Below are 24716 nucleotides of genomic sequence, written 5' to 3' on the forward strand. Positions count from 1 at the left end.
TTACCTGTGAGGGAGTAGAGCCGCTGTATAAAGAGCAGGAGTTTACCTGTGAGGGAGGAGAGCGGGTGTATAAAGACTGGAGTTTACCTATGATGAAGCGGAGCAGCTGTATAAAGAGCGGGAGTTAACCTTTGAGTGAGCAGAGCAGCTGTATAAAGAACAGGAATATACCTCTGAGGGAGTGGAGCCGCTGTATAAAGAGCGGCAGTTTACCTGTGAGGGAGTGGAGCAGCTGTATAAAGAGTGGGAGTTTACCTGTGAGGGAGTGGAGCGGCTGTCTAAAGAGCTGGAGTTTACCTGTGAGGGAGTGGATTGGCTGTATAAATAGCAGAGTTTACCTGTGAGGGTGTGGAGCGGCTACCTAAAGAGCGGGAGTTTACCTGTGAGGGAGTGGAGTGGCTGTATAAAGAGCGGAGTTTACCTGTGAGGGTGTGGAGTAGCTTTATAATGAGCGGAGTATTCCTGTGAGGGAGTGGAGCAGCTTTATAAAGAGCGGGAGTTTACCTGTGAGGGAGTGGAGCTGCTGTAAAAGAGCGGGACTTTACCTGTGAGGAGTGGAGCTGCTGTATAAAGAGTGGAGTTTACCTGTGAGGGAGTGGAGCTGCTGTATAAAGAGCAGGGGTTTACCTGTGAGGGAGTGGATCAGGTGAATAAAGAGCAGAGTTTCCCTGTGAAGGAGAAGAGCGGGTGTATAAAGAGTGGAGTTTACCTGTGAGGGAGTGGAGCTGCTGTATAAAGAGCGGGAGTTTACCTGTGAGGGAGTGGAGTGGCTGTATAAAGAGCGGAGTTTACCTGTGAGGGTGTGGAGCAGCTGTATAAAGAGCGGGAGTTTACCTGTGAGGGAGTGGAGCAGCTGTATAAAGAGCTGGGGTTTACCTGTGAGGGAGTGGAGCGGCTGTCTTAAGAGCGGGAGTTTACCTGTGAGGGAGTGGAGTGGCTGTAGAAAGAGCAGAGTTTACCTGTGAGTGTGTGGAGCAGCTATATAATGAGTGGAGTATTCCTGTGCGGGAGTGGAGCAGCTTTATAAAGAGCGGGAGTTTACCTGTGAGGGAGTGGAGCTGCTGTATAAAGAGCAGGAGTTTACCTGTGAGGGAGTGGAGCTGCTTTATAAAGAGTAGAGTTTACCTGTGAGGGAGTGGAGCCGCTGTATAAAGAGTGGAGTTTACCTGTGAGGGAGTGGAGCTGCTGTATAAAGAGTGGAGTTACCTGTGAAGGAGTGGAGCCGCTGTATAAAGAGCAGGACTTTACCTGTGAGGGAGTGGAGCAGGTGAATACAGAGCAGAGTTTACCTGTGAAAGAGCAGAGCTTGAGTATAAAGAGTTGAGTTTACCTGTGAAGGAGTGGAGCAGCTGCATAAAGAATGGGAGTTTACCTGTGAAGGAGTGGAGCTTCTGTATAAAGAGTGGAGTTTACCTGTGAGGGAGTGGAGCAGCCGTCTACAGAGCGGGAGTTTTCCCGTGAGGGAGTAGAGTGGCTGTATAAAGAGTGGAGTTTACCTGTGAGGGAGTGGAGCTGCTGTATAAAGAGCGGGAGTTTACCTCTGAGGGAGTGGAGCCGCTGTATAAAGAGCAGGAGTTTACCTGTGAGTGAGGAGAGCGGGTGTATAAAGACTGGAGTTTACCTGTGATGAAGCGGAGCAGCTGTATAAAGAGCGGATTTTACCTGTGAGTGAGCAGAGCAGCTGTATAAAGAACGGGAATATACCTGTGAGGGAGTGGAGTGGCTGAATGAAGAGCGGAGTTTACCTGTGAGGGTGTGGAGCAGCTTTATATTGAGCGGAGTATTCCTGTGAGGGAGTGGAGCAGCTTTATAAAGATCGGGACTTTACCTGTGAGGGAGTGGAGCAGCTGTATAAAGAGTGGAGTTTACCTGTGAGGCTGTGGAGCAGCTTTATAATGAGCGGAGTATTCCTGTGAGGGAGTGGAGCAGCTTTATAAAGAGCGGGAGTTTATCTGTGAGGGAGTGGAGCTGCTGTATAAAGAGCGGGAGTTTACCTGTGAGGAGTGGAGCTGCTGTATAAAGAGTGGAGTTTATCTGTGAGGGAGTGGAGCAGCTGTATAAAGAGCGGGAGTTTACCTGTGAGGAGTGGAGCTGCTGTATAAAGAGTGGAGTTTACCTGTGAGGGAGTGGAGCTGTTGTATAAATAGTGGGAGTTTACCTGTGAGTGAGTGAAGTGGAAATAAAGAGCGGAGTTTACCTGTGAGGGTGTGGAGCAGCTTTATAATGAGCGGAGTATTCCTGTGAGGGAGTAGTGCAGCTTTATAAAGAGCGGGAGTTTACCTGTGAGCGACTGGAGCTGCTGTATAACGAGCGCGAGTTTAACTGTGAGGGAGTGGAGCCGCTGTATAAAGAGCAGGGGTTTACCTGTGAGGGAGTGGAGCTGCTTTATAAAGAGTAGAGCTTACCTGAGTGGGAGTGGAGCCGCTGTATAAAGAGCAGGAGTTTACCTGTGAGGGAGTGGAGCTGCTGTATAAAGAGTGGAGTTTACCTGTGAAGGAGTGGAGCCGCTGTATAAAGAGCAGGACTTTACCTGTGAGGGAGTGGAGCAGGTGAATACAGAGCAGAGTTTACCTGTGAAAGAGCAGAGCTTGAGTATAAAGCGTTGAGTTTACCTGTGAAGGAGTGGAGCAGCTGCATAAAGAATGGGAGTTTACCTGTGAGGGAGTGGAGCTGCTGTATAAAGAGTGGAGTTTACCTGTGAGGGAGTGGAGCCGCTGTATAAAGAGCGAGAGTTTACCTGTGAGGGAGTGGAGCTGCTGTATAAAGAGCGGGAGTTTACCTGTGAGGAGTGGAGCTGCTGTATAAAGAGTGGAGTTTATCTGTGAGGGAGTGGAGCAGCTGTTTAAAGAGCGGGAGTTTACCTGTGAGGAGTGGAGCTGCTGTATAAAGAGTGGAGTTTACCTGTGAGGCAGTGGAGCTGTTGTATAAATAGCGGGAGTTTACCTGTGAGTGAGTGAAGTGGAAATAAAGAGCGGAGTTTACCTGTGAGGGTGTGGAGCAGCTTTATAATGAGCGGAGTATTCCTGTGAGGGAGTGGAGCAGCTTTATAAAGATCGGGACTTTACCTGTGAGGGAGTGGAGCTGCTGTATAAAGAGTGGAGTTTACCTGTGAGGCTGTGGAGCAGCTTTATAATGAGCGGAGTATTCCTGTGAGGGAGTGGAGCAGCTTTATAAAGAGCGGGAGTTTATCTGTGAGGGAGTGGAGCTGCTGTATAAAGAGCGGGAGTTTACCTGTGAGGAGTGGAGCTGCTGTATAAAGAGTGGAGTTTATCTGTGAGGGAGTGGAGCAGCTGTATAAAGAGCGGGAGTTTACCTGTGAGGAGTGGAGCTGCTGTATAAAGAGTGGAGTTTACCTGTGAGGCAGTGGAGCTGTTGTATAAATAGCGGGAGTTTACCTGTGAGTGAGTGAAGTGGAAATAAAGAGCGGAGTTTACCTGTGAGGGTGTGGAGCAGCTTTATAATGAGCGGAGTATTCCTGTGAGGGAGTAGTGCAGCTTTATAAAGAGCGGGAGTTTACCTGTGAGCGACTGGAGCTGCTGTATAACGAGCGGGAGTTTACCTGTGAGGGAGTGGAGCCGCTGTATAAAGAGCAGGGGAATACCTGTGAGGGAGTGGAGCAGGTGAATAAAGAGTAGAGTTTACCTGTGAAGGAGCAGAGCGGGTGTATAAAGAGCTGAGTTTACCTGTGAAGGAGTGGAGCAGCTGCATAAAGAACGGGAGGTTACCTGTGAGGGAGTGGAGCTGCTGTATAAAGAGTGGAGTTTACCTGTGAGGGAGTGGAGCCGCTGTACAAAGAGCGAGAGTTTACCTGTGAGGGAGTGGAGTGGCTGTAGAAAGAGCAGAGTTTACCTGTGAGGGTGTGGAGCAGCTTTATAATGAGCGGAGTATTCCTGTGAGGGAGTGGAGCAGCTTTATAAAGAGCGGGTGTTTACCTGTGAGGGAGTGGAGCAGCTGTATAAAGAGGGGAGTTTACCTGTGAGGGAGTGGAGCTGCTGTATAAAGATTGGGAGTTTACCTGTGAGGGAGTGGAGCAGCTGTATAAATAGTGGGAGTTTACCTGTGAGGGAGTGGAGTGGCTGTATAAAGAGCGGAGTTTACCTGTGAGGGTGTGGAGCAGCTTTATAATGAGCGGAGTATTCCTGTGAGGGAGTGGAGCAGCTTTATAAAGAGCGGGACTTTACCTGTGAGGGAGTGGAGCAGCTGCATAAAGAGTGGAGTTTACCAGTGAGGGAGTGGAGCCGCTGTATAAAGAGCAGGACTTTACCTGTGAGGGAGTGGAGCCGCTGTATAAGAGTGGAGTTTACCTGTGAGGGAGTGGAGCTGCTGTAGAAAGAGTGGAGCTTACCTGTGATGGAGTGCAGCCGCTGTATAAAGAGCAGGGTTTACCTGTGAGGGAGTGGAGCAGGTGAATAAAGAGCAGAGTTTACCTGTGAAAGAGCAGAGCGTGTGTATAAAGAGCTGAGTTTACCTGTGAAGGAGTGGAGCAGCTGCATAAACAACGGGAGTTCACCTGTGAGGGAGTGGAGCTGCTGTATAAAGAGTGGAGTTTACCTGTGAGGGAGTGGAGCTGCTGTATAAAGAACGGGAGTTTACCTGTGAGGTAGTAGAGCCGCTGTATAAAGAGTGGAGTTTACCTGTGAGGGAGTGGAGCTGCTGTATAAAGAACGGGAGTTTACCTGTGAGGGAGTAGAGCCGCTGTATAAAGAGCAGGAGTTTACCTGTGAGGGAGGAGAGCGGGTGTATAAAGACTGGAGTTTACCTATGATGAAGCGGAGCAGCTGTATAAAGAGCGGGAGTTAACCTTTGAGTGAGCAGAGCAGCTGTATAAAGAACAGGAATATACCTCTGAGGGAGTGGAGCCGCTGTATAAAGAGCGGCAGTTTACCTGTGAGGGAGTGGAGCAGCTGTATAAAGAGTGGGAGTTTACCTGTGAGGGAGTGGAGCGGCTGTCTAAAGAGCTGGAGTTTACCTGTGAGGGAGTGGATTGGCTGTATAAATAGCAGAGTTTACCTGTGAGGGTGTGGAGCGGCTACCTAAAGAGCGGGAGTTTACCTGTGAGGGAGTGGAGTGGCTGTATAAAGAGCGGAGTTTACCTGTGAGGGTGTGGAGTAGCTTTATAATGAGCGGAGTATTCCTGTGAGGGAGTGGAGCAGCTTTATAAAGAGCGGGAGTTTACCTGTGAGGGAGTGTAGCTGCTGTAAAAGAGCGGGACTTTACCTGTGAGGAGTGGAGCTGCTGTATAAAGAGTGGAGTTTACCTGTGAGGGAGTGGAGCTGCTGTATAAAGAGCAGGGGTTTACCTGTGAGGGAGTGGATCAGGTGAATAAAGAGCAGAGTTTCCCTGTGAAGGAGAAGAGCGGGTGTATAAAGAGTGGAGTTTACCTGTGAGGGAGTGGAGCTGCTGTATAAAGAGCGGGAGTTTACCTGTGAGGGAGTGGAGTGGCTGTATAAAGAGCGGAGTTTACCTGTGAGGGTGTGGAGCAGCTGTATAAAGAGCGGGAGTTTACCTGTGAGGGAGTGGAGCAGCTGTATAAAGAGCTGGGGTTTACCTGTGAGGGAGTGGAGCGGCTGTCTTAAGAGCGGGAGTTTACCTGTGAGGGAGTGGAGTGGCTGTAGAAAGAGCGGAGTTTACCTGTGAGTGTGTGGAGCAGCTATATAATGAGTGGAGTATTCCTGTGCGGGAGTGGAGCAGCTTTATAAAGAGCGGGAGTTTACCTGTGAGGGAGTGGAGCTGCTGTATAAAGAGCAGGAGTTTACCTGTGAGGGAGTGGAGCTGCTTTATAAAGAGTAGAGTTTACCTGTGAGGGAGTGGAGCCGCTGTATAAAGAGCAGGAGTTTACCTGTGAGGGAGTGGAGCTGCTGTATAAAGAGTGGAGTTTACCTGTGAAGGAGTGGAGCCGCTGTATAAAGAGCAGGACTTTACCTGTGAGGGAGTGGAGCAGGTGAATACAGAGCAGAGTTTACCTGTGAAAGAGCAGAGCTTGAGTATAAAGAGTTGAGTTTACCTGTGAAGGAGTGGAGCAGCTGCATAAAGAATGGGAGTTTACCTGTGAAGGAGTGGAGCTTCTGTATAAAGAGTGGAGTTTACCTGTGAGGGAGTGGAGCAGCCGTCTACAGAGCGGGAGTTTTCCCGTGAGGGAGTAGAGTGGCTGTATAAAGAGTGGAGTTTACCTGTGAGGGAGTGGAGCTGCTGTATAAAGAGCGGGAGTTTACCTCTGAGGGAGTGGAGCCGCTGTATAAAGAGCAGGAGTTTACCTGTGAGTGAGGAGAGCGGGTGTATAAAGACTGGAGTTTACCTGTGATGAAGCGGAGCAGCTGTATAAAGAGCGGATTTTACCTGTGAGTGAGCAGAGCAGCTGTATAAAGAACGGGAATATACCTGTGAGGGAGTGGAGTGGCTGAATGAAGAGCGGAGTTTACCTGTGAGGGTGTGGAGCAGCTTTATATTGAGCGGAGTATTCCTGTGAGGGAGTGGAGCAGCTTTATAAAGATCGGGACTTTACCTGTGAGGGAGTGGAGCAGCTGTATAAAGAGTGGAGTTTACCTGTGAGGCTGTGGAGCAGCTTTATAATGAGTGGAGTATTCCTGTGAGGGAGTGGAGCAGCTTTATAAAGAGCGGGAGTTTATCTGTGAGGGAGTGGAGCTGCTGTATAAAGAGCGGGAGTTTACCTGTGAGGAGTGGAGCTGCTGTATAAAGAGTGGAGTTTATCTGTGAGGGAGTGGAGCAGCTGTATAAAGAGCGGGAGTTTACCTGTGAGGAGTGGAGCTGCTGTATAAAGAGTGGAGTTTACCTGTGAGGGAGTGGAGCTGTTGTATAAATAGCGGGAGTTTACCTGTGAGTGAGTGAAGTGGAAATAAAGAGCGGAGTTTACCTGTGAGGGTGTGGAGCAGCTTTATAATGAGCGGAGTATTCCTGTGAGGGAGTAGTGCAGCTTTATAAAGAGCGGGAGTTTACCTGTGAGCGACTGGAGCTGCTGTATAACGAGCGCGAGTTTAACTGTGAGGGAGTGGAGCCGCTGTATAAAGAGCAGGGGTTTACCTGTGAGGGAGTGGAGCTGCTTTATAAAGAGTAGAGCTTACCTGTGAGGGAGTGGAGCCGCTGTATAAAGAGCAGGAGTTTACCTGTGAGGGAGTGGAGCTGCTGTATAAAGAGTGGAGTTTACCTGTGAAGGAGTGGAGCCGCTGTATAAAGAGCAGGACTTTACCTGTGAGGGAGTGGAGCAGGTGAATACAGAGCAGAGTTTACCTGTGAAAGAGCAGAGCTTGAGTATAAAGCGTTGAGTTTACCTGTGAAGGAGTGGAGCAGCTGCATAAAGAATGGGAGTTTACCTGTGAGGGAGTGGAGCTGCTGTATAAAGAGTGGAGTTTACCTGTGAGGGAGTGGAGCTGCTGTATAAAGAGCGGGAGTTTACCTGTGAGGAGTGGAGCTGTTGTATAAAGAGTGGAGTTTATCTGTGAGGGAGTGGAGCTGCTGTATAAAGAGCGGGAGTTTACCTGTGAGGAGTGGAGCTGCTGTATAAAGAGTGGAGTTTACCTGTGAGGCAGTGGAGCTGTTGTATAAATAGCGGGAGTTTACCTGTGAGTGAGTGAAGTGGAAATAAAGAGCGGAGTTTACCTGTGAGGGTGTGGAGCAGCTTTATAATGAGCGGAGTATTCCTGTGAGGGAGTAGTGCAGCTTTATAAAGAGCGGGAGTTTACCTGTGAGCGACTGGAGCTGCTGTATAACGAGCGGGAGTTTACCTGTGAGGGAGTGGAGCCGCTGTATAAAGAGCAGGGGAATACCTGTGAGGGAGTGGAGCAGGTGAATAAAGAGTAGAGTTTACCTGTGAAGGAGCAGAGCGGGTGTATAAAGAGCTGAGTTTACCTGTGAAGGAGTGGAGCAGCTGCATAAAGAACGGGAGGTTACCTGTGAGGGAGTGGAGCTGCTGTATAAAGAGTGGAGTTTACCTTTGAGGGAGTGGAGCCGCTGTACAAAGAGCGAGAGTTTACCTGTGAGGGAGTGGAGTGGCTGTAGAAAGAGCAGAGTTTACCTGTGAGGGTGTGGAGCAGCTTTATAATGAGCGGAGTATTCCTGTGAGGGAGTGGAGCAGCTTTATAAAGAACGGGTGTTTACCTGTGAGGGAGTGGAGCAGCTGTATAAAGAGGGGAGTTTACCTGTGAGGGAGTGGAGCTGCTGTATAAAGATCGGGAGTTTACCTGTGAGGGAGTGGAGCAGCTGTATAAATAGTGGGAGTTTACCTGTGAGGGAGTGGAGTGGCTGTATAAAGAGCGGAGTTTACCTGTGAGGGTGTGGAGCAGCTTTATAATGAGCGGAGTATTCCTGTGAGGGAGTGGAGCAGCTTTATAAAGAGCGGGACTTTACCTGTGAGGGAGTGGAGCAGCTGCATAAAGAGTGGAGTTTACCAGTGAGGGAGTGGAGCCGCTGTATAAAGAGCAGGGGTTTACCTGTGAGGGAGTGGAGCTGCTGTATAAAGAGCAGGACTTTACCTGTGAGGGAGTGGAGCCGCTGTATAAGAGTGGAGTTTACCTGTGAGGGAGTGGAGCTGCTGTAGAAAGAGTGGAGCTTACCTGTGAGGGAGTGCAGCCGCTGTATAAAGAGCAGGGTTTACCTGTGAGGGAGTGGAGCAGGTGAATAAAGAGCAGAGTTTACCTGTGAAAGAGCAGAGTGTGTGTATAAAGAGCTGAGTTTACCTGTGAAGGAGTGGAGCAGCTGCATAAACAACGGGAGTTCACCTGTGAGGGAGTGGAGCTGCTGTATAAAGAGTGGAGTTTACCTGTGAGGGAGTGGAGCTGCTGTATAAAGAACGGGAGTTTACCTGTGAGGTAGTAGAGCCGCTGTATAAAGAATGGAGTTTACCTGTGAGGGAGTGGAGCTGCTGTATAAAGAACGGGAGTTTACCTGTGAGGGAGTAGAGCCGCTGTATAAAGAGCAGGAGTTTACCTGTGAGGGAGGAGAGCGGGTGTATAAAGACTGGAGTTTACCTATGATGAAGCGGAGCAGCTGTATAAAGAGCGGGAGTTAACCTTTGAGTGAGCAGAGCAGCTGTATAAAGAACAGGAATATACCTCTGAGGGAGTGGAGCCGCTGTATAAAGAGCGGCAGTTTACCTGTGAGGGAGTGGAGCAGCTGTATAAAGAGTGGGAGTTTACCTGTGAGGGTGTGGAGCGGCTACCTAAAGAGCGGGAGTTTACCTGTGAGGGAGTGGAGTGGCTGTATAAAGAGCGGAGTTTACCTGTGAGGGTGTGGAGTAGCTTTATAATGAGCGGAGTATTCCTGTGAGGGAGTGGAGCAGCTTTATAAAGAGCGGGAGTTTACCTGTGAGGGAGTGTAGCTGCTGTAAAAGAGCGGGACGTTACCTGTGAGGAGTGGAGCTGCTGTATAAAGAGTGGAGTTTACCTGTGAGGGAGTGGAGCTGCTGTATAAAGAGCAGGGGTTTACCTGTGAGGGAGTGGATCAGGTGAATAAAGAGCAGAGTTTCCCTGTGAAGGAGAAGAGCGGGTGTATAAAGAGTGGAGTTTACCTGTGAGGGAGTGGAGCTGCTGTATAAAGAGCGGGAGTTTACCTGTGAGGGAGTGGAGTGGCTGTATAAAGAGCGGAGTTTACCTGTGAGGGTGTGGAGCAGCTGTATAAAGAGCGGGAGTTTACCTGTGAGGGAGTGGAGCGGCTGTATAAAGAGTGGAGTTTACCTGTGAGGGTGTGGAGTATCTTTATAATGAGCGGAGTATTCCTGTGAGGGAGTGGAGCAGCTGTATAAAGAGCTGGGGTTTACCTGTGAGGGAGTGGAGCGGCTGTCTTAAGAGCGGGAGTTTACCTGTGAGGGAGTGGAGTGGCTGTAGAAAGAGCGGAGTTTACCTGTGAGTGTGTGGAGCAGCTATATAATGAGTGGAGTATTCCTGTGCGGGAGTGGAGCAGCTTTATAAAGAGCGGGAGTTTACCTGTGAGGGAGTGGAGCTGCTGTATAAAGAGCAGGAGTTTACCTGTGAGGGAGTGGAGCTGCTTTATAAAGAGTAGAGTTTACCTGTGAGGGAGTGGAGCCGCTGTATAAAGAGTGGAGTTTACCTGTGAGGGAGTGGAGCTGCTGTATAAAGAGTGGAGTTTACCTGTGAAGGAGTGGAGCCGCTGTATAAAGAGCAGGAGTTTACCTGTGAGGGAGTGGAGCTGCTTTATAAAGAGTAGAGTTTACCTGTGAGGGAGTGGAGCCGCTGTATAAAGAGCAGGAGTTTACCTGTGAGGGAGTGGAGCTGCTGTATAAAGAGTGGAGTTTACCTGTGAAGGAGTGGAGCCGCTGTATAAAGAGCAGGACTTTACCTGTGAGGGAGTTGAGCAGGTGAATACAGAGCAGAGTTTACCTGTGAAAGAGCAGAGCTTGAGTATAAAGAGTTGAGTTTACGTGTGAAGGAGTGGAGCAGCTGCATAAAGAATGGGACTTTACCTGTGAAGGAGTGGAGCTTCTGTATAAAGAGTGGAGTTTACCTGTGAGGGAGTGGAGCAGCCGTCTACAGAGCGGGAGATTTCCCGTGAGGGAGTAGAGTGGCTGTATAAAGAGTGGAGTTTACCTGTGAGGGAGTGGAGCTGCTGTATAAAGAGCGGGAGTTTACCTCTGAGGGAGTGGAGCCGCTGTATAAAGAGCAGGAGTTTACCTGTGAGTGAGGAGAGCGGGTGTATAAAGACTGGAGTTTACCTGTGATGAAGCGGAGCAGCTGTATAAAGAGCGGATTTTACCTGTGAGTGAGCAGAGCAGCTGTATAAAGAACGGGAATATACCTCTGAGGGAGTGGAGTGGCTGAATAAAGAGCGGAGTTTACCTGTGAGGGTGTGGAGCAGCTTTATATTGAGCGGAGTATTCCTGTGAGGGAGTGGAGCAGCTTTATAAAGATCGGGACTTTACCTGTGAGGGAGTGGAGCAGCTGTATAAAGAGTGGAGTTTACCTTTGAGGCTGTGGAGCAGCTTTATAATGAGCGGAGTATTCCTGTGAGGGAGTGGAGCAGCTTTATAAAGAGCGGGAGTTTATCTGTGAGGGAGTGGAGCTGCTGTATAAAGAGCGGGAGTTTACCTGTGAGGAGTGGAGCTGCTGTATAAAGAGTGGAGTTTATCTGTGAGGGAGTGGAGCAGCTGTATAAAGAGCGGGAGTTTACCTGTGAGGAGTGGAGCTGCTGTATAAAGAGTGGAGTTTACCTGTGAGGGAGTGGAGCTGTTGTATAAATAGCGGGAGTTTACCTGTGAGTGAGTGAAGTGGAAATAAAGAGCGGAGTTTACCTGTGAGGGTGTGGAGCAGCTTTATAATGAGCGGAGTATTCCTGTGAGGGAGTAGTGCAGCTTTATAAAGAGCGGGAGTTTACCTGTGAGCGACTGGAGCTGCTGTATAACGAGCGGGAGTTTACCTGTGAGGGAGTGGAGCCGCTGTATAAAGAGCAGGGGAATACCTGTGAGGGAGTGGAGCAGGTGAATAAAGAGTAGAGTTTACCTGTGAAGGAGCAGAGCGGGTGTATAAAGAGCTGAGTTTACCTGTGAAGGAGTGGAGCAGCTGCATAAAGAACGGGAGGTTACCTGTGAGGGAGTGGAGCTGCTGTATAAAGAGTGGAGTTTACCTTTGAGGGAGTGGAGCCGCTGTACAAAGAGCGAGAGTTTACCTGTGAGGGAGTGGAGTGGCTGTAGAAAGAGCAGAGTTTACCTGTGAGGGTGTGGAGCAGCTTTATAATGAGCGGAGTATTCCTGTGAGGGAGTGGAGCAGCTTTATAAAGAACGGGTGTTTACCTGTGAGGGAGTGGAGCAGCTGTATAAAGAGGGGAGTTTACCTGTGAGGGAGTGGAGCTGCTGTATAAAGATCGGGAGTTTACCTGTGAGGGAGTGGAGCAGCTGTATAAATAGTGGGAGTTTACCTGTGAGGGAGTGGAGTGGCTGTATAAAGAGCGGAGTTTACCTGTGAGGGTGTGGAGCAGCTTTATAATGAGCGGAGTATTCCTGTGAGGGAGTGGAGCAGCTTTATAAAGAGCGGGACTTTACCTGTGAGGGAGTGGAGCAGCTGCATAAAGAGTGGAGTTTACCAGTGAGGGAGTGGAGCCGCTGTATAAAGAGCAGGGGTTTACCTGTGAGGGAGTGGAGCTGCTGTATAAAGAGCAGGACTTTACCTGTGAGGGAGTGGAGCCGCTGTATAAGAGTGGAGTTTACCTGTGAGGGAGTGGAGCTGCTGTAGAAAGAGTGGAGCTTACCTGTGAGGGAGTGCAGCCGCTGTATAAAGAGCAGGGTTTACCTGTGAGGGAGTGGAGCAGGTGAATAAAGAGCAGAGTTTACCTGTGAAAGAGCAGAGTGTGTGTATAAAGAGCTGAGTTTACCTGTGAAGGAGTGGAGCAGCTGCATAAACAACGGGAGTTCACCTGTGAGGGAGTGGAGCTGCTGTATAAAGAGTGGAGTTTACCTGTGAGGGAGTGGAGCTGCTGTATAAAGAACGGGAGTTTACCTGTGAGGTAGTAGAGCCGCTGTATAAAGAATGGAGTTTACCTGTGAGGGAGTGGAGCTGCTGTATAAAGAACGGGAGTTTACCTGTGAGGGAGTAGAGCCGCTGTATAAAGAGCAGGAGTTTACCTGTGAGGGAGGAGAGCGGGTGTATAAAGACTGGAGTTTACCTATGATGAAGCGGAGCAGCTGTATAAAGAGCGGGAGTTAACCTTTGAGTGAGCAGAGCAGCTGTATAAAGAACAGGAATATACCTCTGAGGGAGTGGAGCCGCTGTATAAAGAGCGGCAGTTTACCTGTGAGGGAGTGGAGCAGCTGTATAAAGAGTGGGAGTTTACCTGTGAGGGTGTGGAGCGGCTACCTAAAGAGCGGGAGTTTACCTGTGAGGGAGTGGAGTGGCTGTATAAAGAGCGGAGTTTACCTGTGAGGGTGTGGAGTAGCTTTATAATGAGCGGAGTATTCCTGTGAGGGAGTGGAGCAGCTTTATAAAGAGCGGGAGTTTACCTGTGAGGGAGTGTAGCTGCTGTAAAAGAGCGGGACGTTACCTGTGAGGAGTGGAGCTGCTGTATAAAGAGTGGAGTTTACCTGTGAGGGAGTGGAGCTGCTGTATAAAGAGCAGGGGTTTACCTGTGAGGGAGTGGATCAGGTGAATAAAGAGCAGAGTTTCCCTGTGAAGGAGAAGAGCGGGTGTATAAAGAGTGGAGTTTACCTGTGAGGGAGTGGAGCTGCTGTATAAAGAGCGGGAGTTTACCTGTGAGGGAGTGGAGTGGCTGTATAAAGAGCGGAGTTTACCTGTGAGGGTGTGGAGCAGCTGTATAAAGAGCGGGAGTTTACCTGTGAGGGAGTGGAGCGGCTGTATAAAGAGTGGAGTTTACCTGTGAGGGTGTGGAGTATCTTTATAATGAGCGGAGTATTCCTGTGAGGGAGTGGAGCAGCTGTATAAAGAGCTGGGGTTTACCTGTGAGGGAGTGGAGCGGCTGTCTTAAGAGCGGGAGTTTACCTGTGAGGGAGTGGAGTGGCTGTAGAAAGAGCGGAGTTTACCTGTGAGTGTGTGGAGCAGCTATATAATGAGTGGAGTATTCCTGTGCGGGAGTGGAGCAGCTTTATAAAGAGCGGGAGTTTACCTGTGAGGGAGTGGAGCTGCTGTATAAAGAGCAGGAGTTTACCTGTGAGGGAGTGGAGCTGCTTTATAAAGAGTAGAGTTTACCTGTGAGGGAGTGGAGCCGCTGTATAAAGAGTGGAGTTTACCTGTGAGGGAGTGGAGCTGCTGTATAAAGAGTGGAGTTTACCTGTGAAGGAGTGGAGCCGCTGTATAAAGAGCAGGAGTTTACCTGTGAGGGAGTGGAGCTGCTTTATAAAGAGTAGAGTTTACCTGTGAGGGAGTGGAGCCGCTGTATAAAGAGCAGGAGTTTACCTGTGAGGGAGTGGAGCTGCTGTATAAAGAGTGGAGTTTACCTGTGAAGGAGTGGAGCCGCTGTATAAAGAGCAGGACTTTACCTGTGAGGGAGTTGAGCAGGTGAATACAGAGCAGAGTTTACCTGTGAAAGAGCAGAGCTTGAGTATAAAGAGTTGAGTTTACGTGTGAAGGAGTGGAGCAGCTGCATAAAGAATGGGACTTTACCTGTGAAGGAGTGGAGCTTCTGTATAAAGAGTGGAGTTTACCTGTGAGGGAGTGGAGCAGCCGTCTACAGAGCGGGAGATTTCCCGTGAGGGAGTAGAGTGGCTGTATAAAGAGTGGAGTTTACCTGTGAGGGAGTGGAGCTGCTGTATAAAGAGCGGGAGTTTACCTCTGAGGGAGTGGAGCCGCTGTATAAAGAGCAGGAGTTTACCTGTGAGTGAGGAGAGCGGGTGTATAAAGACTGGAGTTTACCTGTGATGAAGCGGAGCAGCTGTATAAAGAGCGGATTTTACCTGTGAGTGAGCAGAGCAGCTGTATAAAGAACGGGAATATACCTCTGAGGGAGTGGAGTGGCTGAATAAAGAGCGGAGTTTACCTGTGAGGGTGTGGAGCAGCTTTATATTGAGCGGAGTATTCCTGTGAGGGAGTGGAGCAGCTTTATAAAGATCGGGACTTTACCTGTGAGGGAGTGGAGCAGCTGTATAAAGAGTGGAGTTTACCTTTGAGGCTGTGGAGCAGCTTTATAATGAGCGGAGTATTCCTGTGAGGGAGTGGAGCAGCTTTATAAAGAGCGGGAGTTTATCTGTGAGGGAGTGGAGCTGCTGTATAAAGAGCGGGAGTTTACCTGTGAGGAGTGGAGCTGCTGTATAAAGAGTGGAGTTTATCTGTGAGGGAGTGGAGCAGCTGTATAAAGAGCGGGAGTTTACCTGTGAGGAGTGGAGCTGCTGTATAAAGAGTGGAGTTTACCTGTGAGGGAGTGGAGCTGTTGTATAAATAGCGGGAGTTTACCTGTGAGTGAGTGAAGTGGAAATAAAGAGCGGAGTTTACCTGTGAGGGTGTGGAGCAGCTTTATAATGAGCGGAGTATTCCTGTGAGGGAGTAGTGCAGCTTTATAAAGAGCGGGAGTTTACCTGTGAGCGACTGGAGCTGCTGTATAACGAGCGGGAGTTTACCTGTGAGGGAGTGGAGCCGCTGTATAAAGAGCAGGGGAATACCTGTGAGGGAGTGGAGCAGGTGAATAAAGAGTAGAGTTTACCTGTGAAGGAGCAGAGCGGGTGTATAAAGAGCTGAGTTTACCTGTGAAGGAGTGGAGCAGCTGCATAAAGAACGGGAGGTTACCTGTGAGGGAGTGGAGCTGCTGTATAAAGAGTGGAGTTTACCTTTGAGGGAGTGGAGCCGCTGTACAAAGAGCGAGAGTTTACCTGTGAGGGAGTGGAGTGGCTGTAGAAAGAGCAGAGTTTACCTGTGAGGGTGTGGAGCAGCTTTATAATGAGCGGAGTATTCCTGTGAGGGAGTGGAGCAGCTTTATAAAGAACGGGTGTTTACCTGTGAGGGAGTGGAGCAGCTGTATAAAGAGGGGAGTTTACCTGTGAGGGAGTGGAGCTGCTGTATAAAGATCGGGAGTTTACCTGTGAGGGAGTGGAGCAGCTGTATAAATAGTGGGAGTTTACCTGTGAGGGAGTGGAGTGGCTGTATAAAGAGCGGAGTTTACCTGTGAGGGTGTGGAGCAGCTTTATAATGAGCGGAGTATTCCTGTGAGGGAGTGGAGCAGCTTTATAAAGAGCGGGACTTTACCTGTGAGGGAGTGGAGCAGCTGCATAAAGAGTGGAGTTTACCAGTGAGGGAGTGGAGCCGCTGTATAAAGAGCAGGGGTTTACCTGTGAGGGAGTGGAGCTGCTGTATAAAGAGCAGGACTTTACCTGTGAGGGAGTGGAGCCGCTGTATAAGAGTGGAGTTTACCTGTGAGGGAGTGGAGCTGCTGTAGAAAGAGTGGAGCTTACCTGTGAGGGAGTGCAGCCGCTGTATAAAGAGCAGGGTTTACCTGTGAGGGAGTGGAGCAGGTGAATAAAGAGCAGAGTTTACCTGTGAAAGAGCAGAGTGTGTGTATAAAGAGCTGAGTTTACCTGTGAAGGAGTGGAGCAGCTGCATAAACAACGGGAGTTCACCTGTGAGGGAGTGGAGCTGCTGTATAAAGAGTGGAGTTTACCTGTGAGGGAGTGGAGCTGCTGTATAAAGAACGGGAGTTTACCTGTGAGGTAGTAGAGCCGCTGTATAAAGAATGGAGTTTACCTGTGAGGGAGTGGAGCTGCTGTATAAAGAACGGGAGTTTACCTGTGAGGGAGTAGAGCCGCTGTATAAAGAGCAGGAGTTTACCTGTGAGGGAGGAGAGCGGGTGTATAAAGACTGGAGTTTACCTATGATGAAGCGGAGCAGCTGTATAAAGAGCGGGAGTTAACCTTTGAGTGAGCAGAGCAGCTGTATAAAGAACAGGAATATACCTCTGAGGGAGTGGAGCCGCTGTATAAAGAGCGGCAGTTTACCTGTGAGGGAGTGGAGCAGCTGTATAAAGAGTGGGAGTTTACCTGTGAGGGTGTGGAGCGGCTACCTAAAGAGCGGGAGTTTACCTGTGAGGGAGTGGAGTGGCTGTATAAAGAGCGGAGTTTACCTGTGAGGGTGTGGAGTAGCTTTATAATGAGCGGAGTATTCCTGTGAGGGAGTGGAGCAGCTTTATAAAGAGCGGGAGTTTACCTGTGAGGGAGTGTAGCTGCTGTAAAAGAGCGGGACGTTACCTGTGAGGAGTGGAGCTGCTGTATAAAGAGTGGAGTTTACCTGTGAGGGAGTGGAGCTGCTGTATAAAGAGCAGGGGTTTACCTGTGAGGGAGTGGATCAGGTGAATAAAGAGCAGAGTTTCCCTGTGAAGGAGAAGAGCGGGTGTATAAAGAGTGGAGTTTACCTGTGAGGGAGTGGAGCTGCTGTATAAAGAGCGGGAGTTTACCTGTGAGGGAGTGGAGTGGCTGTATAAAGAGCGGAGTTTACCTGTGAGGGTGTGGAGCAGCTGTATAAAGAGCGGGAGTTTACCTGTGAGGGAGTGGAGCGGCTGTATAAAGAGTGGAGTTTACCTGTGAGGGTGTGGAGTATCTTTATAATGAGCGGAGTATTCCTGTGAGGGAGTGGAGCAGCTGTATAAAGAGCTGGGGTTTACCTGTGAGGGAGTGGAGCGGCTGTCTTAAGAGCGGGAGTTTACCTGTGAGGGAGTGGAGTGGCTGTAGAAAGAGCGGAGTTTACCTGTGAGTGTGTGGAGCAGCTATATAATGAGTGGAGTATTCCTGTGCGGGAGTGGAGCAGCTTTATAAAGAGCGGGAGTTTACCTGTGAGGGAGTGGAGCTGCTGTATAAAGAGCAGGAGTTTACCTGTGAGGGAGTGGAGCTGCTTTATAAAGAGTAGAGTTTACCTGTGAGGGAGTGGAGCCGCTGTATAAAGAGTGGAGTTTACCTGTGAGGGAGTGGAGCTGCTGTATAAAGAGTGGAGTTTACCTGTGAAGGAGTGGAGCCGCTGTATAAAGAGCAGGAGTTTACCTGTGAGGGAGTGGAGCTGCTTTATAAAGAGTAGAGTTTACCTGTGAGGGAGTGGAGCCGCTGTATAAAGAGCAGGAGTTTACCTGTGAGGGAGTGGAGCTGCTGTATAAAGAGTGGAGTTTACCTGTGAAGGAGTGGAGCCGCTGTATAAAGAGCAGGACTTTACCTGTGAGGGAGTTGAGCAGGTGAATACAGAGCAGAGTTTACCTGTGAAAGAGCAGAGCTTGAGTATAAAGAGTTGAGTTTACGTGTGAAGGAGTGGAGCAGCTGCATAAAGAATGGGACTTTACCTGTGAAGGAGTGGAGCTTCTGTATAAAGAGTGGAGTTTACCTGTGAGGGAGTGGAGCAGCCGTCTACAGAGCGGGAGATTTCCCGTGAGGGAGTAGAGTGGCTGTATAAAGAGTGGAGTTTACCTGTGAGGGAGTGGAGCTGCTGTATAAAGAGCGGGAGTTTACCTCTGAGGGAGTGGAGCCGCTGTATAAAGAGCAGGAGTTTACCTGTGAGTGAGGAGAGCGGGTGTATAAAGACTGGAGTTTACCTGTGATAAAGCGGAGCAGCTGTATAAAGAGCGGATTTTACCTGTGAGTGAGCAGAGCAGCTGTATAAAGAACGGGAATATACCTCTGAGGGAGTGGAGTGGCTGAATAAAGAGCGGAGTTTACCTGTGAGGGTGTGGAGCAGCTTTATATTGAGCGGAGTATTCCTGTGAGGGAGTGGAGCAGCTTTATAAAGATCGGGACTTTACCTGTGAGGGAGTGGAGCAGCTGTATAAAGAGTGGAGTTTACCTTTGAGGCTGTGGAGCAGCTTTATAATGAGCGGAGTATTCCTGTGAGGGAGTGGAGCAGCTTTATAAAGAGCGGGAGTTTATCTGTGAGGGAGTGGAGCTGCTGTATAAAGAGCGGGAGTTTACCTGTGAGGAGTGGAGCTGCTGTATAAAGAGTGGAGTTTATCTGTGAGGGAGTGGAGCAGCTGTATAAAGAGCGGGAGTTTACCTGTGAGGAGTGGAGCTGCTGTATAAAGAGTGGAGTTTACCTGTGAGGGAGTGGAGCTGTTGTATAAATAGCGGGAGTTTACCTGTGAGTGAGTGAAGTGGAAATAAAGAGCGGAGTTTACCTGTGAGGGTGTGGAGCAGCTTTATAATGAGCGGAGTATTCCTGTGAGGGAGTAGTGCAGCTTTATAAAGAGCGGGAGTTTACCTGTGAGAGACTGGAGCTGCTGTATAACGAGCGCGAGTTTAACTGTGAGGGAGTGGAGCCGCTGTATAAAGAGCAGGGGTTTACCTGTGAGGGAGTGGAGCAGGTGAATAAAGAGTAGAGTTTACCTGTGAAGGAGCAGAGCGGGTGTATAAAGAGCTGAGTTTACCTGTGAAGGAGTGGAGCAGCTGCATAAAGAACGGGAGGTTACCTGTGAGGGAGTGGAGCTGCTGTATAAAGAGTGGAGTTTACCTGTGAGGGAGTGGAGCTGCTGTATAAAGAGTGGAGATTACCTGTGAGGGAGTGGAGTGGCTGTATAAAGAGCAGAGTTTACCTGTGAGGGTGTGGAGCAGCTTTATAATGAGCGGAGTATTCCTGTGAGGGAGTGGAGCAGCTTTATAAAGAGCGGGTGTTTACCTGTGAGGGAGTGGAGCAGCTGTATAAAGAGTGGAGTTTACCTGTGAGGGAGTGGAGCTGCTGTATAAAGATCGGGAGTTTACCTGTGAGGGAGTGGAGCAGCTGTATAAATAGTGGGAATTTACCTGTGAGGGAGTGGAGTGGCTGTATAAAGAGCGGAGTTTACCTGTGAGGGTGTGGAGCAGCTTTATAATGAGCGGAGTATTCCTGTGAGGGAGTGGAGCAGCTTTATAAAGAGCGGGACTTTACCTGTGAGGGAGTGGAGAAGCTGCATAAAGAGTTAAGTTTACCAGTGAGGGAGTGGAGCCGCTGTATAAAGAGTGGAGTTTACCTGTGAGGGAGTGGAGCTGCTGTAGAAAGAGTGGAGCTTACCTGTGTTGGAGTGCAGCCGCTGTATAAAGAGCAGGGTTTACCTGTGAGGGAGTGGAGCAGGTGAATAAAGAGCAGGGGTTTACCTGTGAGGGAGTGGAGCAGGTGAATAAAGAGCAGAGTTTACCTGTGAAAGAGCAGAGCGGGTGTATAAAGAGCTGAGTTTACCTGTGAAGGAGTGGAGCAGCTGCATAAACAACGGGAGTTCACCTGTGAGGGAGTGGAGCTGCTGTATAAAGAGTGGAGTTTACCTGTGAGGGAGTGGAGCTGCTGTATAAAGAACGGGAGTTTACCTGTGAGGGAGTAGAGCCGCTGTATAAAGAGTGGAGTTTACCTTTGAGGGAGTGGAGCTGCTGTATAAAGAACGGGAGTTTACCTGTGAGGGAGTGGAGCTGCTGTATAAAGAGCGGGAGTTTACCTGTGATGAAGCGGAGCAGCTGTATAAAGAGCGGGAGTTTACCTTTGAGTGAGCAGAGCAGCTGTATAAAGAACGGGAATATACCTCTGAGGGAGTGGAGCCGCTGTATAAAGAGCGGCAGTTTACCTGTGAGGGAGTGGAGCAGCTGTATAAAGAGTGGGAGTTTACCTGTGAGGGAGTGGAGCGGCTGTCTAAAGAGCTGGAGTTTACCCGTGAGGGAGTGGATTGGCTGTATAAATAGCAGAGTTTACCTGTGATGGTGTGGAGCGGCTACCTAAAGAGCGGGAGTTTACCTGTGAGGGAGTGGAGTGGCTGTATAAAGAGCGGAGTTTTCCTGTGAGGATGTGGAGTAGCTTTATAATGAGCGGAGTATTCCTGTGAGGAGTGGAGCAGCTTTATAAAGAGCGGGAGTTTACCTGTGAGGGAGTGTAGCTGCTGTAAAAGAGCGGGACTTTACCTGTGAGGAGTGGAGCTGCTGTATAAAGAGTGGAGTTTACCTGTGAGGGAGTGGAGCTGCTGTATAAAGAGCAGGGGTTTACCTGTGAGGGAGTGGATCAGGTGAATAAAGAGCAGAGTTTCCCTGTGAAGGAGAAGAGCGGGTGTATAAAGAGTGGAGTTTACCTGTGAGGGAGTGGAGCTGCTGTATAAAGAGCGGGAGTTTACCTGTGAGGGAGTGGAGTGGCTGTATAAAGAGCGGAGTTTACCTGTGAGGGTGTGGAGCAGCTGTATAAAGAGCGGGAGTTTACCTGTGAGGGAGTGGAGCAGCTGTATAAAGAGCTGGGGTTTACCTGTGAGGGAGTGGAGCGGCTGTCTTAAGAGCGGGAGTTTACCTGTGAGGGAGTGGAGTGGCTGTAGAAAGAGCGGAGTTTACCTGTGAGTGTGTGGAGCAGCTATATAATGAGTGGAGTATTCCTGTGCGGGAGTGGAGCAGCTTTATAAAGAGCGGGAGTTTACCTGTGAGGGAGTGGAACTGCTGTATAAAGAGCAGGAGTTTACCTGTGAGGGAGTGGAGCTGCTTTATAAAGAGTAGAGTTTACCTGTGAGGGAGTGGAGCCGCTGTATAAAGAGCAGGAGTTTACCTGTGAGGGAGTGGAGCTGCTGTATAAAGAGTGGAGTTTACCTGTGAAGGAGTGGAGCCGCTGTATAAAGAGCAGGACTTTACCTGTGAGGGAGTGGAGCAGGTGAATACAGAGCAGAGTTTACCTGTGAAAGAGCAGAGCTTGAGTATAAAGAGTTGAGTTTACCTGTGAAGGAGTGGAGCAGCTGCATAAAGAATGGGAGTTTACCTGTGAGGGAGTGGAGCTTCTGTATAAAGAGTGGAGTTTACCTGTGAGGGAGTGGAGCAGCCGTCTACAGAGCGGGAGTTTTCCCGTGAGGGAGTAGAGTGGCTGTATAAAGAGTGGAGTTTACCTGTGAGGGAGTGGAGCTGCTGTATAAAGAGCGGGAGTTTACCTCTGAGGGAGTGGAGCCGCTGTATAAAGAGCAGGAGTTTACCTGTGAGTGAGGAGAGCGGGTGTATAAAGACTGGAGTTTACCTGTGATGAAGCGGAGCAGCTGTATAAAGAGCGGATTTTACCTGTGAGTGAGCAGAGCAGCTGTATAAAGAACGGGAATATACCTCTGAGGGAGTGGAGTGGCTGAATAAAGAGCGGAGTTTACCTGTGAGGGTGTGGAGCAGCTTTATATTGAGCGGAGTATTCCTGTGAGGGAGTGGAGCAGCTTTATAAAGATCGGGACTTTACCTGTGAGGGAGTGGAGCAGCTGTATAAAGCGTGGAGTTTAACTGTGAGGCTGTGGAGCAGCTTTATAATGAGCGGAGTATTCCTGTGAGGGAGTGGAGCAGCTTTATAAAGAGCGGGAGTTTATCTGTGAGGGAGTGGAGCTGCTGTATAAAGAGCGGGAGTTTACCTGTGAGGAGTGGAGCTGCTGTATAAAGAGCGGGAGTTTACCTGTGAGGAGTGGAGCTGCTGTATAAAGAGTGGAGTTTATCTGTGAGGGAGTGGAGCAGCTGTATAAAGAGCGGGAGTTTACCTGTGAGGAGTGGAGCTGCTGTATAAAGAGTGGAGTTTACCTGTGAGGGAGTGGAGCTGTTGTATAAATAGCGGGAGTTTACCTGTGAGTGAGTGAAGTGGAAATAAAGAGCGGAGTTTACCTGTGAGGGTGTGGAGCAGCTTTATAATGAGCGGAGTATTCCTGTGAGGGAGTAGTGCAGCTTTATAAAGAGCGGGAGTTTACCTGTGAGCGACTGGAGCTGCTGTATAACGAGCGGGAGTTTAACTGTGAGGGAGTGGAGCCGCTGTACAAAGAGCAGGGGTTTTCCTGTGAGGGAGTGGAGCAGGTGAATAAAGAGTAGAGTTTACCTGTGAAGGAGCAGAGCGGGTGTATAAAGAGCTGAGTTTACCTGTGAAGGAGAGGAGCAGCTGCATAAAGAACGGGAGGTTACCTGTGAGGGAGTGGACCTGCTGTATAAAGAGTGGAGTTTACCTGTGAGGGAGTGGAGCCGCTGTATAAAGAGCGAGAGTTTACCTGTGAGGGAGTGGAGTGGCTGTATAAAGAGCAGAGTTTACCTGTGAGGGTGTGGAGCAGCTTTATAATGAGCGGAGTATTCCTGTGAGGGAGTGGAGCAGCTGTATAAAGAGTGGAGTTTACCTGTGAGGGAGTGGAGCTGCTGTATAAAGATCGGGAGTTTACCTGTGAGGGAGTGGAGCAGCTGTATAAATAGTGGGAGTTTACCTGTGAGGGAGTGGAGTGGCTGTATAAAAAGCGGAGTTTACCTGTGAGGGTGTGGAGCGGCTTTATAATGAGCGGAGTATTCCTGTGAGGGAGTGGAGCAGCTTTATAAAGAGCGGGACTTTACCTGTGAGGGAGTGGAGCAGCTGCATAAAGAGTGGAGTTTACCAGTGAGGGAGTGGAGCCGCTGTATAAAGAGTGGAGTTTACCTGTGAGGGAGTGGAGCTGCTGTAGAAAGAGTGGAGCTTACCTGTGATGGAGTGCAGCCGCTGTATAAAGAGCAGGGTTTACCTGTGAGGGAGTGGAGCAGGTGAATAAAGAGCAGAGTTTACCTGTGAAAGAGCAGAGCGGGTGTATAAAGAGCTGAGTTTACCTGTGAAGGAGTGGAGCAGCTGCATAAACAACGGGAGTTCACCTGTGAGGGAGTGGAGCTGCTGTATAAAGAGTGGAGTTTACCTGTGAGGGAGTGGAGCTGCTGTATAAAGAACGGGAGTTTACCTGTGAGGGAGTAGAGCCGCTGTATAAAGAGTGGAGTTTACCTTTGAGGGAGTGGAGCTGCTGTATAAAGAACGGGAGTTTACCTGTGAGGGAGTAGAGCCGCTGTATAAAGAGCAGGAGTTTACCTGTGAGGGAGGAGAGCGGGTGTATAAAGAGTGGAGTTTACCTGTGATGAAGCGGAGCAGCTGTATAAAGAGCGGGAGTTTACCTTTGAGTGAGCAGAGCAGCTGTATAAAGAACGGGAATATACCTCTGAGGGAGTGGAGCCGCTGTATAAAGAGCGGCAGTTTACCTGTGAGGGAGTGGAGCAGCTGTATAAAGAGTGGGAGTTTACCTGTGAGGGAGTGGAGCGGCTGTCTAAAGAGCTGGAGTTTACCTGTGAGGGAGTGGATTGGCTGTATAAATAGCAGAGTTTACCTGTGAGGGTGTGGAGCGGCTACCTAAAGAGCGGGAGTTTACCTGTGAGGGAGTGGAGTGGCTGTATAAAGAGCGGAGTTTACCTGTGAGGGTGTGGAGTAGCTTTATAATGAGCGGAGTATTCCTGTGAGGGAGTGGAGCAGCTTTATAAAGAGCGGGATTTTACCTGTGAGGGAGTGTAGCTGCTGTTAAAGAGCGGGACTTTACCTGTGAGGAGTGGAGCTGCTGTATAAAGAGTGGAGTTTACCTGTGAGGGAGTGGAGCAGCTGTATAAAGAGCAGGGGTTTACCTGTGAGGGAGTGGAGCAGGTGAATAAAGAGCAGAGTTTCCCTGTGAAGGAGAAGAGCGGGTGTATAAAGAGTGGAGTTTACCTGTGAGGGAGTGGAGCTGCTGTATAAAGAGCGGGAGTTTACCTGTGAGGGAGTGGAGTGGCTGTATAAAGAGCGGAGTTTACCTGTGAGGGTGTGGAGCAGCTGTCTTAAGAGCGGGAGTTTACCTGTGAGGGAGTGGAGCAGCTGTATAAAGAGCTGGGGTTTACCTGTGAGGGAGTGGAGCAGCTGTCTTAAGAGCGGGAGTTTACCTGTGAGGGAGTGGAGTGGCTGTAGAAAGAGCGGAGTTTACCTGTGAGTGTGTGGAGCAGCTATATAATGAGTGGAGTATTCCTGTGCGGGAGTGGAGCAGCTTTATAAAGAGCGGGAGTTTAGCTGTGAGGGAGTGGAGCTGCTGTATAAAGAGCAGGAGTTTACCTATGAGGGAGTGGAGCTGCTTTATAAAGAGTAGAGTTTACCTGTGTGGGAGTGGAGCCGCTGTATAAAGAGTGGAGTTTACCTGTGAGGGAGTGGAGCTGCTGCATAACGAGCGGGAGTTTACCTGTGAGGGAGTGGAGCCGCTGTATAAAGAGCAGGAATTTACCTGTGAGGGAGTGGAGCAGGTGAATACAGAGCAGAGTTTACCTGTGAAAGAGCAGAGCTTGAGTATAAAGAGTTGAGTTTACCTGTGAGGGAGTGGAGCTTCTGTATAAAGAGTGGAGTTTACCTGTGAAGGAGTGGAGCAGCTGCATAAAGAATGGGAGTTTACCTGTGAGGGAGTGGAGCTTCTGTATAAAGAGTGGGTGTTTACCTGTGAGGGAGTGGAGCAGCCGTCTACAGAGCGGGAGTTTTCCCGTGAGGGAGTAGAGTGGCTGTATAAAGAGTGGAGTTTACCTGTGAGGGAGTGGAGCTGCTGTATAAAGAGCGGGAGTTTAC

This window comes from Carcharodon carcharias, chromosome 4, assembly GCF_017639515.1.
Source record: "Carcharodon carcharias isolate sCarCar2 chromosome 4, sCarCar2.pri, whole genome shotgun sequence".
NCBI classification, from domain to species: Eukaryota; Metazoa; Chordata; class Chondrichthyes; order Lamniformes; family Lamnidae; genus Carcharodon; species Carcharodon carcharias.